Below are 20,853 nucleotides of genomic sequence, written 5' to 3' on the forward strand. Positions count from 1 at the left end.
CTTGCTGCTCAAGTGCAGTCTACCATCAGCATCCTGTCTTAGTTATGGGTAACAGAATTTAAAATATGCCTGGCAGTGCCAAAAAGAAGAGAGTAGCACTGATTCCCCCCTTGCCCTCCACCAACTCCCCCCCCTGCCTCCGCCAGCGTTCACCAAATCAATGTCTGATCCCACTCCCTGGTTGGAAAAGCCATGCAATGTGTACTGAAGTTCATTGGTCTTTCTTGGAAGCTGAAAATACCACTTTCAATAACTTAGGTAAGTCGATAGGAACTTTATTGTATAAGGTATTCCCTGCAGAACAGTTGTGACTGCCCATCGGCCGGCCAACCTTCAACTGACAAAACCAGATCTGTGGAATGTGGAACGCAGTAGGAAACGGCACTCCACATTCCCTACATGAAAAATGCAAATGCCACACGCAAGTATAATACATTCCCTTCCTTTATTTATTTTTTTTAACCTTAAAAAAAAATAGCAAAATATGGAAAGATGGGAAACAAAACAGTGGAGATGAAGAGGTGAGAAGATAAGGCAAAAAAAAGTTGTGAGCTAAGTCATAAAAATGTATCGCATACAAATCATAGTAGACAAACGTGAGCTAGCTAGTGTTTGAACATAAATGACTACATTCAAAGTTTGAACCAAAGAGGTTTAAGCACAAACATATTCATTGAGTTATCATGGAGGAAAACGACCCATTCTAAGTCTCATCTCCCTCCCATCAGGATCCAGACACTCAAAATCAGTAGAAGCATCTCCATCCCATATATACACCCATGCTCACTTGTGAGGATGGAGTCAAGTCATCATCAGACATCAACATAAAGGTATTGCTAAGAGACTGATCATGATGTTTTACGACTTCACCATCTACAAAACTCTCTTTCTGATAAAGTGCAACACGCCTATAGTTCTGTTTATCTCCATTCTCCAGTACAACTGCATGAAGAAATGCACATGCAACTTTGAAAGGCCCCTTGAATTTGGACAAGCCTCCACCATATCTGCCACTATGTAATTTCACTCAGTCACCAGAGTAGACAGTATTTCCACATAGAATTAAAAAAATATTTTCACTGTACTGTTCAACAAGAAAACCCCCGGAAAAAAACCCATACATATGTCAAAAATACAAAACTCATCCAAACACATACAGACTCGTACAACATTCACGCAGAATGCATCTGGGAAAAAGGGGAGACTACAGATTGCAAAATCTACACGATCAAATTTGATGTATATGTTGAAAAGGGTCTGAACATAGGGTCGACGTGCGTTTCGGTGGCTTGCGAAGATTCACCACCTTCTTCAGGACCTTTCCAGATACCCACAAAAATCACACAACATCTAGGGGACCTAAGAAGACATAAAATAACGGATATTATGAGCCCCTGAGCAAAGTTTTATTAATTGATTGGACCTTGATTCAAAGAAGCTAAAAGTTATTTCCACAGACCACATATAAAATCGACTATAACAACAAAATCTTGGAAATGTTACCAGTTCCAGAGCACTATAAAAAATCACATCCAAGACAGCTTGTAAAGCTAAATGCCCACATCAAAGATATAACTCACAGAGCATTAGAGTGTGGATTCATCTGCCACAAAGAACACAGCTTCCTCAACAAATCATGCCCCATAATTCCAGCATTAAATGGGGTACCTAACACACAGTAAAATGTGGATGATCCCCCATTACGCCCCATCATTTCCACTATTGGCTCCAGCACAGAGCCCCTTTAAAAATATATGGATTCTTACTTATGCCCTTTGACTCAGAACTATGCTTCCTTCGTTCGCGACACAGAGGACATTATTAATAAAATTGAAGGTATACAACTCCTACACTGACATCCTGGTAACGCTTGACATTGAAGCGTTGTACACTAACATACCTCAAGATCAAGCGTCACAGGCAGTAGCATCCCTGCTTCAAAGATCCCCAGGAGATAGACCATACGGTTTTATCTTACAGTGCCTAGAAATAGTTCTGATGAACAACTTCTTCGATTTCAATGGACTGATTTATCAACAAATCAAGGGCACTAGTATGGGGGCATCCTGAGCACCAAGCATAGCGAACACCTATATGGGTGAGTGGGAGATGAAAAATGTCTTCAATGAAGCAGCTCCATTTTTTGAAAATGTGCATTTTTGGAAGCGTTTTATTGTCAACATTTTTTTATTTGCAAAGGAGATGTTGCAACCCTTCATGAGTACATTCCTGGCTTAATGCTAGTGACAGTAATTTAAAGTTTACTGCCAAATACAGTTCGGAACAGGTGGACTTTTTGGATATTTTAATCTTTGGGTCAAATGACACACTCCAAGTTAGCCTATTCAGGAAGCATACGGCTACGAACACTATACTACAGTATGAGAGCTTTCACCCGACTTGCCAGAAAGATTCGATTCCCTTTGGAGAATTTCTTCATGAGCGTCGAAATTGTACGAATATGGAGGATTTCCATAAACATGGAGAAACGCTTGCTAGACCGTGGTTACCCACACTGGCTAGTAAGACATGCATATAAACAAGGTACCAGTCGTACACCACGAGATCAGATTACATAATTCTTCACTAAACTATAAAATAAAAAATGTGATCAACAAAAAGTGGAAGATTCTTAACACCAACAAACATGAATCCCAACTACAATTACCGTTGGTGGCATATAGGAGAAATCGTAATCTAAAGGATCTTTTGGTACATACAAGATCCCAATTGCCCAAGACTCAGTATCAAAGCACCCTCACAGGAGCACCTCCCATATTAGGAAACCATAAATGTGGGTCATGCCATGCCTGTGATGCAGCATTAGTCACGGAGTCTTTTAAGTACAATGACAAGAACATCAAACTCAGGCATCTCACCAACTGCAGGAGCCACAATATCATATATTTACTATTTTGTCCATGTGGTTTAGCATATATTGGAAAAACGGGTTGTGAATTCCGCATGAGATTCAGTGAGCACAAATCTGCAATTCGGACACAGAGAATAACTGCCCCATTAGTGCAGCACTTTTTAGACAAACAACATTCTAAAAAAAACGTGAGGTGGTGCATTATAGAAAAAGTTAAATGCCAGGCAGGCTTGCCTGCAGAAATCACACGCAAAAGGATAGAAACGTTTTGGATCTTTCATCTTAATAGTGTTAAGGAAGGATTAAATGATGATATAGTCTGGAACATCACCAAAACTTGATCTTTTCTGCCCATAGTTATCTATCGGTTATGCTGACAGTATCGTTATTGTTACCAAATATCCTCTTTAAATCTTAGCAGTACAGTTGCCTTAATAGAAATGGTCAGTTTCTTTCTGCCTAGGGCACAATACTTGATATAGGAAAAATGTTTTTACTTGATTGTATAATATCCATTTGCATGTTTGCTGGATCACATCACATTCTAGTCTTCGTCAGGAATCTCGCATACAATACAAACTTGATGCCAATGTCGTGTCAACTTGAGTCACTTTGCTGTGGCACTTATGTAAGACTTAAGGGTCCGTTAGTAATGATATGTGACATCCTGGCTGAAGTTATGCCCTGTCCTAATAATCACGCTAACTGTCTGGCTAGACAGTGCACATTAACTTTCTGTTTAGATTACGGTCCTTTAAAAACTCCCTCACAGGGACTCGTATATGCAATCTCCACACTTCTTGTCATCATTCTTCTCTTCTTAAAAAATTCCAAGACATTGAAATTCCCTGCAATGGTCAATCTCTTTGTATTTAGTGTAACATTGAACTATTACACTGAAAGATGGCGCCCAAAGTCTAGTAATTGTTAGTCCTGTTTCGATATCAAGTGGCGTTACGTGAAAATTAACTTTTTGCGCTGTTTCACTGGATGGCGTCTACTTATAGAGCAGTGATTATCAGTTACTGTGCTTTACTCAGTTGGAAGAGCGATGGCCCGTGAATTCATGCAGAGCAAATACAGATGGTAAGCGTTAGCATAAGAATTTTATTCTTGTAGTTATATTCCCGGTTAAGCCTCTGCGTATTCTCCATTAATTGAAGGCTATTTTCTATCCATTGTGACTAGCTCTATCGTAACTTCTAGTACCTTGTAGAGCTGTCAGTCTACTTATTTTCTTACATGTGGAGAAACACATAAGAACTGTTCAAATATACCTCATCTTGATCACTATTTGATTCTCTGGTCTCAAATCTAGTGACCCTGTGCAAACTAGACATCTACGACCTACTGTCAGTATTGTATAATCTGATACACAGTTTTTAAACACATAGATTGCCATGTCGTCATGTGGAATTTATGTTTTTATCTTCACAACTCTCTCTTATAGATACATTTTTTTCACTTTATAGATTTATATCACAGACCCATTGGTATGAGGATATCGCTTCACATGCCACACAGTTGAAAGCTGTTGGAAATTACAACATTGGCTATTACGCATCTATGGAAATAAGAGAATGAATACATATGTTTACGGTTATTAAATTAGGTGCATACACATTTGTTAGTCACATATCAATCCCAATTTGTTAGCAGTTGTTTTCCTCTGGGATACTTATAACAGTGCATACTTTTCTCGTTTAGAAACCTGAGTCCCCGATAGGACGCGTCTTTTGTGAAAACAAGATTTGTTTTCATTGCTTGACCGATACACGAAAACAATTTAGGTAAGGCTGTATCAGCCACAGGTACTTTGCTATCATGGCTAGCAACATAATTACCTAGCGGCTATGTTCTCGTAATATCTTCTCCATGTAGAGACTTACAACAATGCACAATTTAAAAAAAAAAAATGTATTCCTAACTCTGAGTCTACGTTGGGACCCAGCTTTTGCAAAGACAAGTTATTTTTCATCAATTGGCCTTTAGGCCACTAGGCCATCTTAGGTAAGACTATATTAGGCACGTCATCTGACTTTATGACTAGTAACATTATTACAGAGCACTCAAGTTCTCAATATATCTTCTCTATATAGATTATATATCGTTCTCAAAAGACGCTGCTGCATCATTTTATCAGCAGTCTTCTTGCCAACTACACTGTTTGTAAGTATCAACAAGCATACTTCTAGCACAGCACAGACTACATTACGAGTGGCACATGATACAGTCATCTGCTGTGTCCTTTCCTTTCTGGGTTTAAAAATTCTAGTCTTTACAACTAGGCGACTGCAACATCTTGCACTTTTTAGTTGCTTTTCGCTCCCCCCTTTTCTGATTTCTTACCTACTGGTGATGTTTGTTATATAATTACAACACTCCCACTGATAAGTATTGGGAGTCACACGTTTTGGTGATGGGGGTACCAATAATTGTTAGTTTGTGGTCTGTGTAAATCACTTTATGCTTCTTTAAATCAAGGTCCAATCAATAAATAAAACTTTGATCATGGGCTCATAATATCTGTTATTTTATGTCTTCTTAGTTCCCCTGGATGTTGTGTGATTTTTGTGGTTATCTGGAAAGGTCCTGAAGAAGGTGGTCAATCTACTCATCGCAAGCCACCAAAACACGCGTCGACCCTATGTTCAGACCCTTTTGAACATATACATCAAATTTGGTCTTGGAGATTTTACAATCTGTAGTCTCCCCTTTTTCCCAGATTCATTCTGCGTGAATGTTGTATGAGTCTGTATGTGTTTGGATGATTTTTGCATTTTTTACATATGTATGTGTTTTTTTTCCGGGGCTTTTCTTGTTGAACAGTACAGTGTAAATATTTTTTGAATTCTATGTGGAAATACTGTCTAATTTTATTGTATAATAAATACCAAAAAAAGCTCTAAAGATGAAATAGAAAGATAATGAACTGTTATGAAATATATGAAGAAATTAAATAAACAGTGATGGTAAAATCAAGCATGTTAACATCATTGAAATTATTTAACAGATTGTTGAGCCCTTGTCGAATTCAATTTCGGTAACAAAAGAAATATAGGCCCTGAGGTAGTGTTCTCATTGTATGTTTGTTTTTTCCCCTCTTCTCCCTGGCCTTAAATTCAATTTTCCTGAGAGGGGGTCCCCATTTTTTGCAGCGGAATGCTGACTAAATCATACATTCACTCCCAGTCAATAGATCTGGGTTAAATCCATCATTCTTTTGCTCACCATGCCACCCCAGTTTAGACCCAGCCATATGCAATTCAGTCTTGACCCTGTGCCTCATGGGAACAGGCCAGACCGAACTGCCTTTCTAAAAGTGTCACTTTCAGTTAGAATTTTATATTGTGATTCAAGACACACCAAACATGAAGGGGTTACCTGTTCTCATTTGGAAATTGCACTTATAAAATGAAATAAGGCAATTCCAATGTTATCCTACGGGAGAGGTAGGCCTTGTAGTAATTAAAACAAATTTAAGAGTTTTTCACTGCCAGGACATGTAAAAATTAGGAGTACATGTCCAAAGTTTTAAATACACTGCACCCTGCCCATGGGGCAGTCCAGGGCCTATCTTAGGGGTCACCTATATCCATTAAAAAAGGAGGTTTGAACCTAACAAAAGGTTTATTTTGCCAGGTCGAAATGGAAGTTTAGAAATGCACACACAGAGGCTGCAGTGGCAGGCCTGAGGCATATTTAGAGTGCTACTTAAGTGGATGGCCGATCAGTGCTTAAGGCTTGCTAGTAACATTACATTTACAGGCACAAATAGTGCCACTTTACTAGGGACTTACCAGTAAATTAAATATGACAATTGGGCATAAGCCAATCTACCATGTTTTAGGAGACAACATAAGTAGTTTAGCACTGGTTAGCAGTGGTAAAGTGCACATTGTCCTAAGGCAAGCAAAAAAAAGTCAGCGGAAGCAGGAGGTTTGAAGGCAAAAAAGGTAGGGGGAAACCATATTAAGTAAGCCAGGTCTATTACATAATTAACAATACAGGCACCATATTTTATTGCAACTTTAAGAAAACCAGCCTTAATGCACATAAAATTTAGCATGTTATCATGACACAAAAGTAAAGCAAATGAACACTCAAAAGCTCTATTACCAAAATTGCTATGTTCTTAAAACAATTAACTCATAGAACATTACTTCCCTCATCTCTGCTGTCAATATCCATTCCATAGGTATTGTCCAAAAATATCATCATAACCTAAGTATTGACTGACAGAAATATTGTATCCTAAATATAGTTTATTAAAATATCACCCCATTGGAGTTAATAACAGAAGATCTACACCCAATGAGCCCATATTTTTGTAAAAGATATTTCGGACATCATATTCCTGTAGGTTGGTAATTTTTTTTCTAATATTTTATTATCAAACAACCCATTCTATGTATCTTCTCCTTTCTTTTAAAGTTGGAGCGTTTTCACTTTCACAAACCTTTCCCACCAAAGTCAGCTAAAACCTGGCGAGGCAAGATGGCAGCTGTGTGAGGACGATTGATCAGACCCACCACCCCAACTGGCTTTGCATAGATTTCCACCCGATTGCTGACCCTTGAATGGTGGATGGGGATGAAGTCCAAGTCATTGGATTGCTTCCTGCTTGGGAACATTGCAGTACAGAAGATCTTGGTGGTACGATACCTCACTGTAAGGATGCTGGTGTGGTGAGCAGTTCTCGGCACAGTCAGACAGAAGAGACCCAAGTTGATGCGTTCTCCTAAGCCTCGTGAAGGGGGTGCTGCAAGAGGTATGGCCGCCAGCAAACTTGGCATACGGCGAAGCAATGCAGCCCCCACGAAGAAAGCTATGGGCGGAGGCGGCCTTGATGCAGCAGTGAGGGGTCCTACCTGAACATGCTCAGCAGCAACAGTGGAAGAATTCTTTAAACGACCTGCTCATGAATAAATACTGCCCCCGAGAAGGAATAGAGGGTGATATCATAATCGTGAGTACTGGCCCACCATTTTAGGAGATACAACCTGTGGTGGGTCAGTTGTTTGGGCAAGCAGCAGCTGGGAATAAAGGGTTTGGTTCATCCAGCAGGTCTGGATTAGGTACCAACCTCACCGACCCACTGCCTTGCAGGATTTCAGCATTTAGGGTTGGGGCTGCTGGAGAAGGGGTGACAAACATTGTGGAAAAAGTGATGGATTGAAGGACGAAGCAGGCCAGCACGATACCCAGGGCAGAACACGCTCTTGAGTATGTACCTGGCCCAGAGGGTAACCCCGAAGAACCCGGGGGGGCTGAACCCCAACTGTCAAATATGACAGGCCACAGTTTGATGGAAGTGCAAGCTGATTTTGTAACATGGGAGTATTTCTTCTCCTTATATGATCAATTGTAATGGTCCGAGGAGGAGCATCTAGGAGATATTGGGGGCCACCAAAAAAGAAGAACATTGTGAGGCAGTATATTCAGTGATTAAAGTAGCTTAGATGAGACGCGTGCTATCCCTTTGCCTGAGGAGGACTCGAATGATCCACACTTGAAGGTTACGAAAAAGGAGCCACAGCAGGAGGCTACCTCAAGGTGTGACCTGAGGTGGCACTATACTACATCGCCCTTGCTAGGCGGGAGCACTGTGGATGGTAAAGAAGTCAGCTTGAGTCACCCCATTTTGTTACCTTGGATGCAATATCACAAGGTATCATGAAGCATCGTGAAGAGACACAGGCTGACAGTCTCAAGGTTCATAATACCAATCAGAAGCTACAGGGGGCCATTCGCAAAGTGGCCAAGACCTGTTCTGAATTTCCTGAAAGGATGACCAAAGTGGAAAACTGGGTAGTTACACTGGAGAGTGAACTGGGAGCAAAAAGGAAAGTATGTGAAGCTATTGAATCGCATGTGTCTGATACTCACTGGAAGCTTGAAGAGCTCGAAAATAGATCAAGATGCAATAATCTCAGACTGCTGGGCGTGACAGAAGGCTTAGGAGGGACGTATACTCAAAAATATATAGTGGAGTTATTCAGAGTGGCTTTCCTGGAACTGACTATTTGAATTGGGACTTTGAGATTCAAAGGGCCCACAGGTTTCCATTCAAACAGCGCCCTCAACGTGTGCAGGAGGAAAAGGAGAAAAACTGAGGGCATTTCTGTTCTTTTTGGAACTTTCTTCTCAGACAGGCAGTTTTTTAACTTGCTTGTCCAGATTGTCAAAGTACTGTTGAAGATTGCTCATTTTTTGTTCGGCCCGATTTTTGTCAGGCCACTGTGGAGCGGCGGTGGTGCTTAAGGCAGCTGATTCAACTCCTTCATAACAATGGGGCACGGGCATATTTAATGAACCCAGTCAAATTAAAGGTGGTCATTTAGGATAGGCCCTAAATTTTCACCTCGGAAATTACATTTTGGAGAGCTTGGGCTCGGGATATGTCCATGTATCAAGTATGAGACAGGACTGGACGGGGCTATATGATAATTTTCTGAAGTATATTGTAGCCATACACCATGATTACTATTATGAATCTGATTGCTTACTTAGTAGGGGTGGGACGGTGGCTATTTAATGATGAAATGTGTTAAAGTATTAGTATAATTGACAAATTTGTTGATTGTTTTGTTTTGGGGGATGGGCCTACTTGGTGGGCTAGTATAAGGGTTGGACAGGGCTACTTTTTCTTTATTAAGGTAGGACAGTTGTCCGAGGAGGGTATATAACCATCCATGGACCTAGTTAGTACTATTGCCTCTTGTGGCTGATTGGGGGCTGAGGAGATTGGTGGTTGGGGGTGTCTTGGAAGATGGAGGTCTGGGAGAAGAGTGAGAGGAGAGGTCATCGGAGGGTTTTTCAGCAGACAGGTATGGTAAGCATCATTGTAACTTGCAGGAGGCTCTTTTATTGGTGCATTTTCTGCACTGCAAGGTTGAGTGGCTGGTGTATGACCTGGCAAATGGTGGATCGCTCCCTGAGGTTAGATCACACAAGTGGATTAATGACTGACCAAAAATTGCACATTTGAATGACTAATACTTGCGGTCTCAAAATAGGGGTAAGAGAAGTAGGGTGGCACTTGGATTGAAGCTTAAGGGGGCAGATGTAGTAAGTGTACAGGAGACCCATATCTCTTGGGTCAAGAAAGACCTTTGGCCGATCTTGGATATCACTTCCGGGCTGTACAAATCAAGATTCGGCTTCTGAGGGGGTATCAGTTTTGGTTAGTAAGGCTAGATGCTCAGCAATTCGATGCATAGCTGATAAATTGGGACGGTGGGTTATCCTAGAATCGCATTTAGGTAAGGGAGATTTACCCTATGTACCATTTATGAATCTAACCTGGACAAGACTATGGTTCGAGTATTTAACCTCAGTGCACTCACATTTCACTGGATTGGGGACAGTGGCAACCCTCAACTTCATGAGACTATGTGTCCCCACGTTAAGGCACCTCCTGGGGCATCAAACTCTGGAGAAATACAAGTCTAAAGAACTTTAACTGAAGACTAATTTGAGCCCACTCACTCTTAAAGTTCTAGATTAATAAAAAATGAAAGGGTTTTATTACATAATTCAAGCGGTACAGAGTCGATGTCATGAAAGCTCGCAAATGCAGAGCTATACAGAAATTATATAAATCAGAAATTATTCCAAGTCCAGATAGGAAGCAAAATCAATAAAAAATGGACAGCATCCCTAGAGCATTCAGGAAAACCCCTACAAATCTGGTTGACCCCAAAAATCAAGTTTTTTTTATACATTATCCCTAAATATTAAATGAAAATGTATGCAAATTCATTGTAGTGTGAGCAAATGTCATATCATTTTTCAGAAAATTAGAGCACATGATAACAAATTCCTTTAATGCCTAAGCACTAACCCACTACATAAATAATTATAGCACCAGCTGTCATCGGGAGAAGTTCAAACAGAATATGATACCTCAACACTAATGTGTTATGTGAATAAATAGTCCTCAGTTAACCAGAGGAAGGACAATGAAACAAGTTACAGCTGAACTGGGGAAGGTCCTTTGTGGGTAGAACAATATTAACAGTGGTAAATAACTAAATACTTATACTCTGACTAATCTCCATTGAGGTTGTAGGGTGAGGATGTGTGCAGGGGGGTGGGGGAGTAGTGAATGCCATCTTGGATAAAAGGGTGTTTTACACAGAAATGTGCCCTGTCTAACAATCATCAAAAAACCCACTTCTATTCACCATATGTCTTCATATGAAATTTGTTTCAAAACCAATCATATTATATGAGTCTATACATGTGAATTCATGTGTTTAAATACATCCTTCACTCTGTTAATGTTGCCCAAAACTACAAACCAATAAATCTCCAACATCCCCAGTTGCTGGGTAAAGAGGTGCCCGTCTAGAGAACATATTTGTGGGAGGGCACTTAAGGCATGACTCCCAGAAAATGGTGTATTCTTATGGACACCACACTTGACAAATGGGTGTGAAAAATAATTCTTATTAAACATCTTGAAGCTCTGTTTTATTGTAACCATGGCCAGATGCACAAGCCTGGAGTTACCTCTCTGACTGTGTTAATAATCCAATTTACTCCCACAGAACATAATTTATTTCCATTTTAGGTGGTAGTTTGCATGTCTCCCAACTTAACTCCTTCATCATTTCTTAATAAATATTGTCAGCATTAATTACTGTTTTTTTCATTATTAAACTTTTTCTAATTAGAAAAAGGAAAGGCATTGGAATCCTTAGATATAACGTTATACTGCTACCAAGAATAAACCCGCTTTCCTGGAAATGTGGGCCGATACTCTATTTTCTGACATGATCAGTTTAAACGGGAGCTCCCAACTGAAATCTTGAATACACATGCTGCAGAAAGGACAAAGAACCTAACTACCAATGTGAGTCTGCCGGACACTGCTCACTTCTTTGTAGATACATTCTCACTTTGGAGATTTTTTTGCAGTTCACCCAGGTTCAGATAGAGAAGATAACGATCATGCAACATGACCTCTCACTAGGCAAACTTTGTGAGCTTGTTGTTCCTCTTATTAACACAATGCTGTTCTCCATTCCAGCCAGGTCCTGTTTTTCTCAGAAAGGTGACACCAGTCAAATTCTAGTCTATGGGACTTTCCTCACAAAAGTTCTTCCTCTTGAAAGAACTGGTCTTCTGCAGTACATGGCTGGTAGTGTGTGTCCTAGATAGACTATTTTAAGTGAATCTTCAGTACTGATCTAACAAATTAGGGTCAGTTATGAACATCTTCTAGGGTGATACAGACCGGTGTTCTTCTGGTGGGCAGGTTCTTGCTCACCACCACAAAGCTTAGGTCTGGAGACAGGCACAACCATGAAGAGATCAGTCTGCTCTCTCACTAGATAAACATAGCTACCAGACTGACAGCTTCTGGATCAATACACTCAGGATACAAACAGCAGAAAGCACAGCACTACGGCACACCAAAAACACCACTGGGCAGGTAAGTAATGCCCACAGAGTAATTATTCTGGTGGTTGAACAAAGTCATAGTCCAGCAGGGATTCTAGATTTGGTCGAGTTGTTTATGTTCTAAATCAGCAACACAAGTTCTAATGCTGACTTGAGCACTTGACCAAATCATGTGTGATTGTAGGTAAATTACTTAATCTCCCAGTGGATCAAAACTGCAAAAATGTTTAATGCAATATAATAATTTCTAATTAAATTCCTGTGCTGTTTAGTATTATCCTAATTACTTTTCCGAATCCCTTCCCCATCACATGCTGGTTACTATAATCTAGTTTGTTTCAACAGTACACCACACACAAACAAACACACAACCACAATAATTGTTCAACATATAGCACCTCAGTTCAAGAGGCAAATATGCTGTGTAATGTATTATGCTGATTCCTTGAGACAAGCTTGTGATATATTTATTATTGCTAATAATAAATAGTTAGGCAGCTTGCTTTCCTTCTTCAACGAGGGAATAAAACACTACTCCTATTCCTATTTCAAGGTCCCATGCTTGTGAGCCTCACAAGATGAGATAAGAGCTGGAATCAAATTGGACGATTCTGTAAAAGATCTGTCTATGACCCTACTCTGAATCACAGCATTTTAACTGGAAAGATATGTAGTTTAAGGTTTTAAATGCTTGTCGCAGATAGCGTTAGGTCAGGTATCGCTTGCTGGCTACTTCAGGAACACTGGTAAGCCAGTTATGGCTTTAGGATTGGCACACTGATTTTTTTATTACATTTGTATATTTTTTTAAACTTGTTTCCATTCCTTGTAATTTGAGGGGTTGTTGGTCCTAATGACCAGTTTATTTCTTTAGCCTGATTTTTTACTTAATGCAATTTTTGAATGTGTTAGTGTTTTACTCAGATTTTCTTTTTAGGGTTATTTCAGTTCTCAGTAGGCAATTTTGTGCGCTCAAATCCAGATCACCTTGGGTGTTTGTGTTTCTGTGGCCACACAGTTGTTTATTTCAGCTTAGTTGGCTGATAGGTTGGTGCTCTGCCGACCAGTGCAGTATATAAGCAATGTATACAACAGTCAGTTGTATGACTTCACAATGCATGTCTTTATCACGCATCCACTACCACGCAGTTAGGATGTGGCAGTTGGAGTCTCTTTTGGTTGCATGACATTCTGTACCACAGTAAGTGAATCGATGAGGTTGAGGAAGATGTCTCTTGTTGACGCGAATGAACCTAAAAGGTTAGCACAATACTTGTTTTACAGTCTTAAACAACATCATATATTTTCTTCACACTTTACTTACATGTATATATTGGTATTTTTAAGTTGTGCTAATATGGCTGGGAAGTGAAAGAGTTCTGCACATTGTAGTAGGCACATGTAGACCCTAACCTGGTTGATGTGGGGAAGGATTTAAAATCATGTATCATACTGTGGAAGGGTAGGATTAATAGTTCAGGTGATGCCGTGGTATTAGGGAAGAGGGGGCCCAGGAGCTCACTGCACCCCAATTATAACCATTGATGTTTTACTGACAAAACCAGAAAATGGGGAGCCATTGGCCCTGCATGCATTAGTGCCAATAGCACCCTTGCTAATGTCAGTGGTGTTGAGAGTGTGGGCTGGGTCTGTAAAAACTGTGAAAGTCCATATTGAGGGTTGATGAGGTGTTGACTGAAGAGGTAGGTCTTTAGATCCTTATGAAATTGTAGGATGGGTGGTGCAAGCCTGATGTGAGGGAGGATGTTGTTTCAGATCCTCAGTGCATGGAGAGAGCTTGACTTTGGTTTTTATCTTTTTGAACTTCTTAATTTCATATCAGACCATGTCTAGACTCCGATGAATACTCTGGCAACTAAGAAGTTTATTCTTTTGACTAGGTATGCTAGTGATCTTAATCTTGCCACGTTTTGGGTGATACAGGCGGGTGTGAAGATGATGCAATCCTGGAGATGTTCAGGGCAGTATCATAAGGGTCGGTGGTGAGGTCACATTTCTTGAATCCCTTTATCAGATGGGTGGCAGCTTGGTCAACAGGCGTCATTGATTGTGGCCTGCACGGAGGCAGAGATGTGCTTAAAGTGAGCATGTTATTACCCACTTTCCGGTGGATGAGGATAAAGACTTCAAAAGTGATACTGAAGTCAGATGTGGAGAGTTAAGTCTCTTCTTTCTTCAACAGTGTGAGATGTAATGATGCTGTCCTGTTCTTTTTTGGTAATTTGTGTCAAGCCAGAGTAAATCCAAGCTAGTTTGTATTTGTGACGAGGCAGAATGTGGTGCTGTCTAGGTTCATGTTAAATTGTAGGTATTGGCTCAGATTTTTTCTGCTGCTGTTTGTTAAGAGTTGGAGTTTGTCCATGGTTGAGTGTAATTTCAGATAAGCACCTGCCATTCTTTTTTGTATAAGCACATGGCATGACTTGCATCATTCAGTGCCACAGGGGATTCTATAGAGTACCATATAGAGTGTAAGTCAGTAGGAAACATGACTCCATGGACCAGATGACCAGTATTTTCTGTGATCTCAAAATGTCCACCTGAGTGGGTTGATGATGGTTAGCTAGTTAAGAGATTAACTATTTAAGTACCATGTAAAATAATTTAATGCAAGATCCAGGTATGTGTGCTTAGGCCTAGTGGTTAATGGTATTGAAAGAGGTAACAAAGTCAAGCAGGATCAGCTAACAGAAACCATTTTTGAGGATGATGACGAGTTAATTATCAACGACCTAGATGACTGCAGTCTCCGTGCAGCATTGAAAATTAGATCTTAAATATTTATTCTCATTGATTTTGTTGTGATGCTGGATGAAGACCAGTTTTTCAATTATCTTGCTAATGAGTGTCAAGGTAGTGATGAGGAATCTGTACTTAGCAAGATCTTGAGGATACAAAGCACATATTGTGTAGGGCAAGTGGCCCAGAGTACTGAAAGTTCTACTTCAGTGCTTCCCAAACCTTCTAGAACCACAACCCAATTTTTTGAATAAACAATCTTTCACAACCCACCCAGCTTTATAGGACATGAGGAGGGCAATTTTGTTTATGGTAACTGAAGCATCATGCAGTAGTACACTGTCATGTACAGACCGACCATTTTCCATTGAAACGGCCACTAAATTTGCACACACATTGTTTTACTGATACAACTAAATTGCACACAAATGATGATGTAAGTGCCTCATTTTTGCATTCCTAACTGTTCAATGTGTACAGTTCATTTAAAGGTATTTACATTGTGTAGTGTGTATTTCAAATAATGACATCCTACAGCATTTCCTTTCATCATCCCTGTACTCCTACAAGATTGTCACATTAGTCAAAAGCTAAAATGAGAATTCTCTGATTTGATCTTCCAGAACAGATTGAGAAGCAAGGTGGGCACTCACACACATTTCAAACACTCAAAGAGACCTGAAATGTTAATCTTCTTTCTTTAGATACTCCTAACTAAGATAGTCTGAATTTCTATAACCTAGCATTTGAGCTCTCTTGCCTATGTAGAACCTACCATAATTGTTGGGGACTAACTGTATTTTGAATACTAATTTGTAGCCAGTACACAAAGGATGAATAAAACAAAATAAGGTTAGAATCCATGGCATGGTGAACAGATCGGATCCTGTAGATCTGTGGAGGTATTTGATATTTTAATTAGAAGAGGGAAGGGGTCTTTGACACGATTCAGATGTGTGGCATATGCTGAATTTGATAATCATGGTAACATCATGGGATACATTATGTGAACCAGATGCTGTAGGAAAGTCAGCGGAAGAGGTGTGTGATTAGAAATATAAAGAAGCATTCTCTGTGGCAACTGTGTGGACATAAGGTTTTTTGACCGATAAATTAAAGTGTAAAAGGGGACTATTAAAGTTGGATATTAAGGTAGAGAATGGAGAACGATCAAGCTTTTCATGAAAAATGGTACAGCGAACAAGTGAATGACTAGGGGAATTGAAAGTGACTGAGAAAAGAATACAAACAGAAAGAAGCGCTGTGTAAGGAAAAAACATATATTGTTTGTTACGTAGCGCACAGTAGCACAGCTCTACTTTTGTAGCCCTGTGAACAACAGAAGTTGCCTTTCACAGTTTAAATGGTACTCGATGCATTGACATGGAAAGGATGAAAGTGTGAGTTGGTCAAGTCAGGGTCCAGCTTGTGACTTGCTGGTCCCATATAAGCTGACCAGCAAGAGCAAAGTGAGTTGAGTCCATACGCATCTTATACCTCGCAGTACTTGAACAAACCCTATATTCATGTCCTTAACTTTACTGGCAATAATACCGACGATTTCCAAACAATTTTTCATGGAGATTGTTACGTCTGTATAGTGCATACTTTGAAATTAGTCACCTCTGGCTGTTTATAAAGAGCCATGTTTGAGAGCCCTGGAGTTGAGGCTGAAGGCAGTGTGAGTTTCTCCCTGTGCCTGTCGGTGTGTCAAAAAGATGTTCAGAATCCATGGTCATCCAATCCTTGGCTTCTCTAGTACAGAGCTCTCAGAGACAACCATTGACAAAGACAGTAGTCCTGGCTGAGTTTATGTGCATGTTAGTTGTTGTGTTATATATATATCTGGATCCAATAACACAAAGTTCAGAGAAACACCTAAATACCTGTCGGGAGTCACACTATGGGAAATCACAGCTATTTCATTCATGTTTAGGCCACGCCTAGAATTACATAGGTCATGCTCCTCTGAGAGACGTGTACTTTTCTTCCCACTTGAAGCCCACCTGACCCACTAAGCCCCCTGATCTGCTGCTCCTATTCAGGCTCACATTTTGTACCACCTGCAAAGCGTTTTCTTCCCAGCTTCTCAGGTCTAAGCTAGCTGCTGTCATTTGTTCAGTTTGCACCTCTCTTCCTAGTGCCTGTTCACCTCTAGCACAAACTTTCAACTCTAGCTCCTACTCCACATACATCACCCACCTCGGGGCTTTAAGTGGCACAAAAAGGTTTCGGGTCTGTAAAAAGGGGCATATACAAAGAGGCGTGACAAGGTGCCTTTTACAAGGGGCGTGGCCGATGTAATTAAGGGCATGGTCTAAATCATGTGAATTGCAAATCCTTTCTCACAGATTCATGAAGTTTTACTCGACAAACAGTAACCGAAATTAGCAAGCAATGAGATATTATTTATCAGAAGCAATACAACTATTCACAAATTACAAGTACAATCCTTTGAGGCAATGAAAATCATTTACATTTATTTTAAGCAGAAAATCTATTTCAAAGCTTTCCAAAGTCCAACAAGATATTGATTGTATCTATTTTGCTGGTGCTTCTCAGAATGTCATTCATCAGCTGACTGTCTCTCCTTTGCTAACCAACTCTTTAACTAGCTCTGGCTTTTCTTCATGGGTTTCAACTTGAGGGCTATAACTGTGTCTATACAGTGCTGTTGTTAATACACATTCACTTGTGACTCCTTTTGCCATTGAATCAGCATTATGTAATCATTCCCACATGTTGTCTACCACAACACAATACGATGTCTTACCGCAACGTGATGTGGCCTTCACCAAACCCAATGTATTGTGTTTTAAAATAGGTGCTAACTTTCATTTTGTTGATGGAACACCATTCACAGATGAATGCTAACCCAGTACTATCCCAATATGGAATTTCTTTTAAAAAGAGACTGAGTAAATAACCATTTTGGAGTCTGAAGGGTTATAGGAAAGCCACTTTAGCGCCTCCAGGAGTACTAATCGATAAAAAAATGAATGCCAATGCAATACAATATACTTTTGGGAGCCGAGGCGTGAATGAAGTTGAGTTTCATCAAAGAAATGCTGTAACTTCTGGCCAAAATACGGTGCCTAGTCTACTTTTAGGAGACATCAAACAAACAGAAAACTATGTCCACTTGTGTTCAGCAGTCTTTTAGGTCTTGCCTAGACAATGCATGCATTGCATCTTCGAGACATGTTGTTTATTCTTACTGGGCTTGAGTGCAGCTCAATATTCACCATTGGTGGGCTTCAAAGTCACTCAATTGCTTGCTTCCTCATGGTCAGTTCTGCTGTGTGCACTTCCTTCTTCTTGCATGTGACATCCCTTAGAGCATGGCCCAAGTACCTGTATCCTTACACTGCTCATGGATTTCACAGCTCTAAAAAAAAAAATTAGCCACTCTACAGAGCCACCTGCTCCCTTCGACCATCTGTGTTTGCTTCTTCCCTTTGTGTTGCCGCTCCTTCTCTTTGCCTGCTGGCCTCCCACCCAGCACAATATAAATGATCAGAGAGGCCATATGCCTTTGTCCTGTCCTGCTTCATGAAAGACTCGGACTGCTTTTGTTGCTGTTTTTAGATAGCGCAAACTCATCCCAAAGGTATTGGAGTGCTTTACATTGTGAGACTTTAATTTTATGCAGGTACAGGAAGATGAAGTGATTTTCTCAGAGTCAGAAGATGTTGAGCTAGTGCCAAGACTCAAATCTGGTTCCCCAACTGCAAAGTCGGGAGCTTTCTCGGAGCTGCTTAATCTCACTATAGCAGGTTGCCGGGGGCACTGAAGATGCTTTACGATCTCATCTCAGTGTTATCTTTTGGCTAATGATCTGAAGTGCTGTAGGCGACTTGTAGCACTTTATAACACTTCTTACAAATAAACAGGCTCTTACATTTGTGTTTGTATGGAAGGTGAAAACGCAAGTCCTTATATACTTATTTCATGTCTCATTCTCTATTATTTCTCACATCATCACTGGCTTTTTTGCAAAACAACCAACAAGCCTTTTCTTCGGAAAAAGCCTTCTATTTATTTCAATTTCTACTTTCTGTGCCCGTTTGTTTGTAGCTTTACTGCGGCAAGGGCCACCCGCTCGCCAGCTCTTCTGAGTGGCAGGGGAATGCCTGGAATGCGGAGAAGGCCTTGGAAGGGCAGTCGTGTTTGCCTACAACAAAAAGCTTGGCAATTCCTGTTTACGAGCACCCTTGTGAATTGGCATGCAGCCTTTTTAGTCCTTCTGTCAAGACAAGCATGGTATTATACTGGCAGAATGACTGTTAGGTACTCTTCGTAAATAAATATGATTCATGACTGGACTACAAAAATATTGTTTTAATTAATCAGCCCTCCCATTCACCACCACCACCCACACTCCTGATCCTTACTCCCACCCGATTGCCAAAGCCAATTGCTTAACCAATTGAGGAGGGGGACCCCAAAGTAGCAATAGAGGGCCAGACCAACGGGGTAATGAAGTCAAAAAGAATCAAAAGCAAAATCAGGCCCTCATAGATATAGAACGGGCCCAAAGGATGGGTCCCAAATTCAAACAACACTAATCGGGAGCTGAAACCACACTAGGAGATGCATCAAGCATGAAACGAACAACAAAGAGTTCAACATGTTGGTTTGATATAAAAAAATAAATTTCAAGTTTATTTAGTTATTATTTTTTTTGTTTGTAGATACACATAATATAAATAAACTGTTTTTATATATTTTGTTTGGTAAACAACATTTTTTTTATATATAGTGCAATTGGGTGATATGGAAAACGACAATACATAAAATTGGTGTATAAAACAGTGACATGTCCCACTCAGCATTCAGCACATACATACCCACAATCATTCATCACAGCTCAAGAACAATAGACCGAAAACAGATAATAAAATACAGACAAGAACAAATGTATCGTACAAATAAATAACAAAAAAGAAACATATCAGGAGTGCGAGCGCCAGATGGAATGAGGACAGATGGGCGTTACAGGTGTCAGACGTGTAAGCGCCAACGCGCGTTTCGGTGAAATTACACAAGAACTTGAGTCCTTTCTGTCTACCTCTTAAAAAGGAAAACAGAAAAGCTGAGAAAGGACATCAGACTTTTCTCCCAAGAGAAAACATATCCTTATCTCACTGCTAATTTCTACAACACGCCAGACCCCAATGGACCACCCTATGGTAACAATAGATGGGGCAACAACAAGAAAATAACAACTTTTTCGGACTCTACTGACTCGGAGGGAGAAGGACTCACTGACTACGATTCCAACTATGACCCTAATTTTCAATCTCGTCATGAACCATTTGACCGTCCGCCTATATCTGACCACCATTTTTTAGGCAATCGCAGGGGGAACTACCGCCCAAGAACCCGGTCACACCGAACGAGGAACTACCATCAGGGTCCAGGTCGGGGCCAACCTCAAATGTATATCCAGACAAGACACAATCAATACTGGAAAACCTAACTAACATCCCGGTCTTTGATCTATCCAACTCTAAGGTTGACCCTGAATCTCTGACCCTCCTCTCTCGGGGTCTATCGTTCGTCCCTTCTACCTCTTTCAATAAATTTGAGTTCATGAAAGACCTTCACTCCTTCTTTAGGAAGATCAGGCTGAAAAAGTTCTTCCTTAACAGACCCTCTCCAGACTCTAGTGAGAACCGATCTGGTTTAAGGCCTCCCTCCGACTTTACACCTAGCCTTGACCTGGTCGGACCGGAGGTCGGCATTTTTGAGAAAACGGTCATCATGAAAATCGCCAAAATCATCAAATATGTCGCTAAACCTGACAA

The 20,853-nt window shown here is 40.4% G+C and overlaps 1 protein-coding gene across 2 annotated transcripts in view; it reads right to left on the bottom strand.

Annotated features, from left to right (window-relative positions):
* Positions 1-20,853, bottom strand: part of LOC146816680 (adhesion G protein-coupled receptor F5-like) — an 873,687-nt gene that overhangs the window by 569,724 nt on the left and 283,110 nt on the right. The gene's annotated exons all lie outside the window — the stretch shown is intronic.

The sequence above is a fragment of the Triturus cristatus genome, chromosome 6, assembly GCF_964204655.1.
Source record: "Triturus cristatus chromosome 6, aTriCri1.1, whole genome shotgun sequence".
In the NCBI taxonomy this organism is placed as follows: Eukaryota; Metazoa; Chordata; class Amphibia; order Caudata; family Salamandridae; genus Triturus; species Triturus cristatus.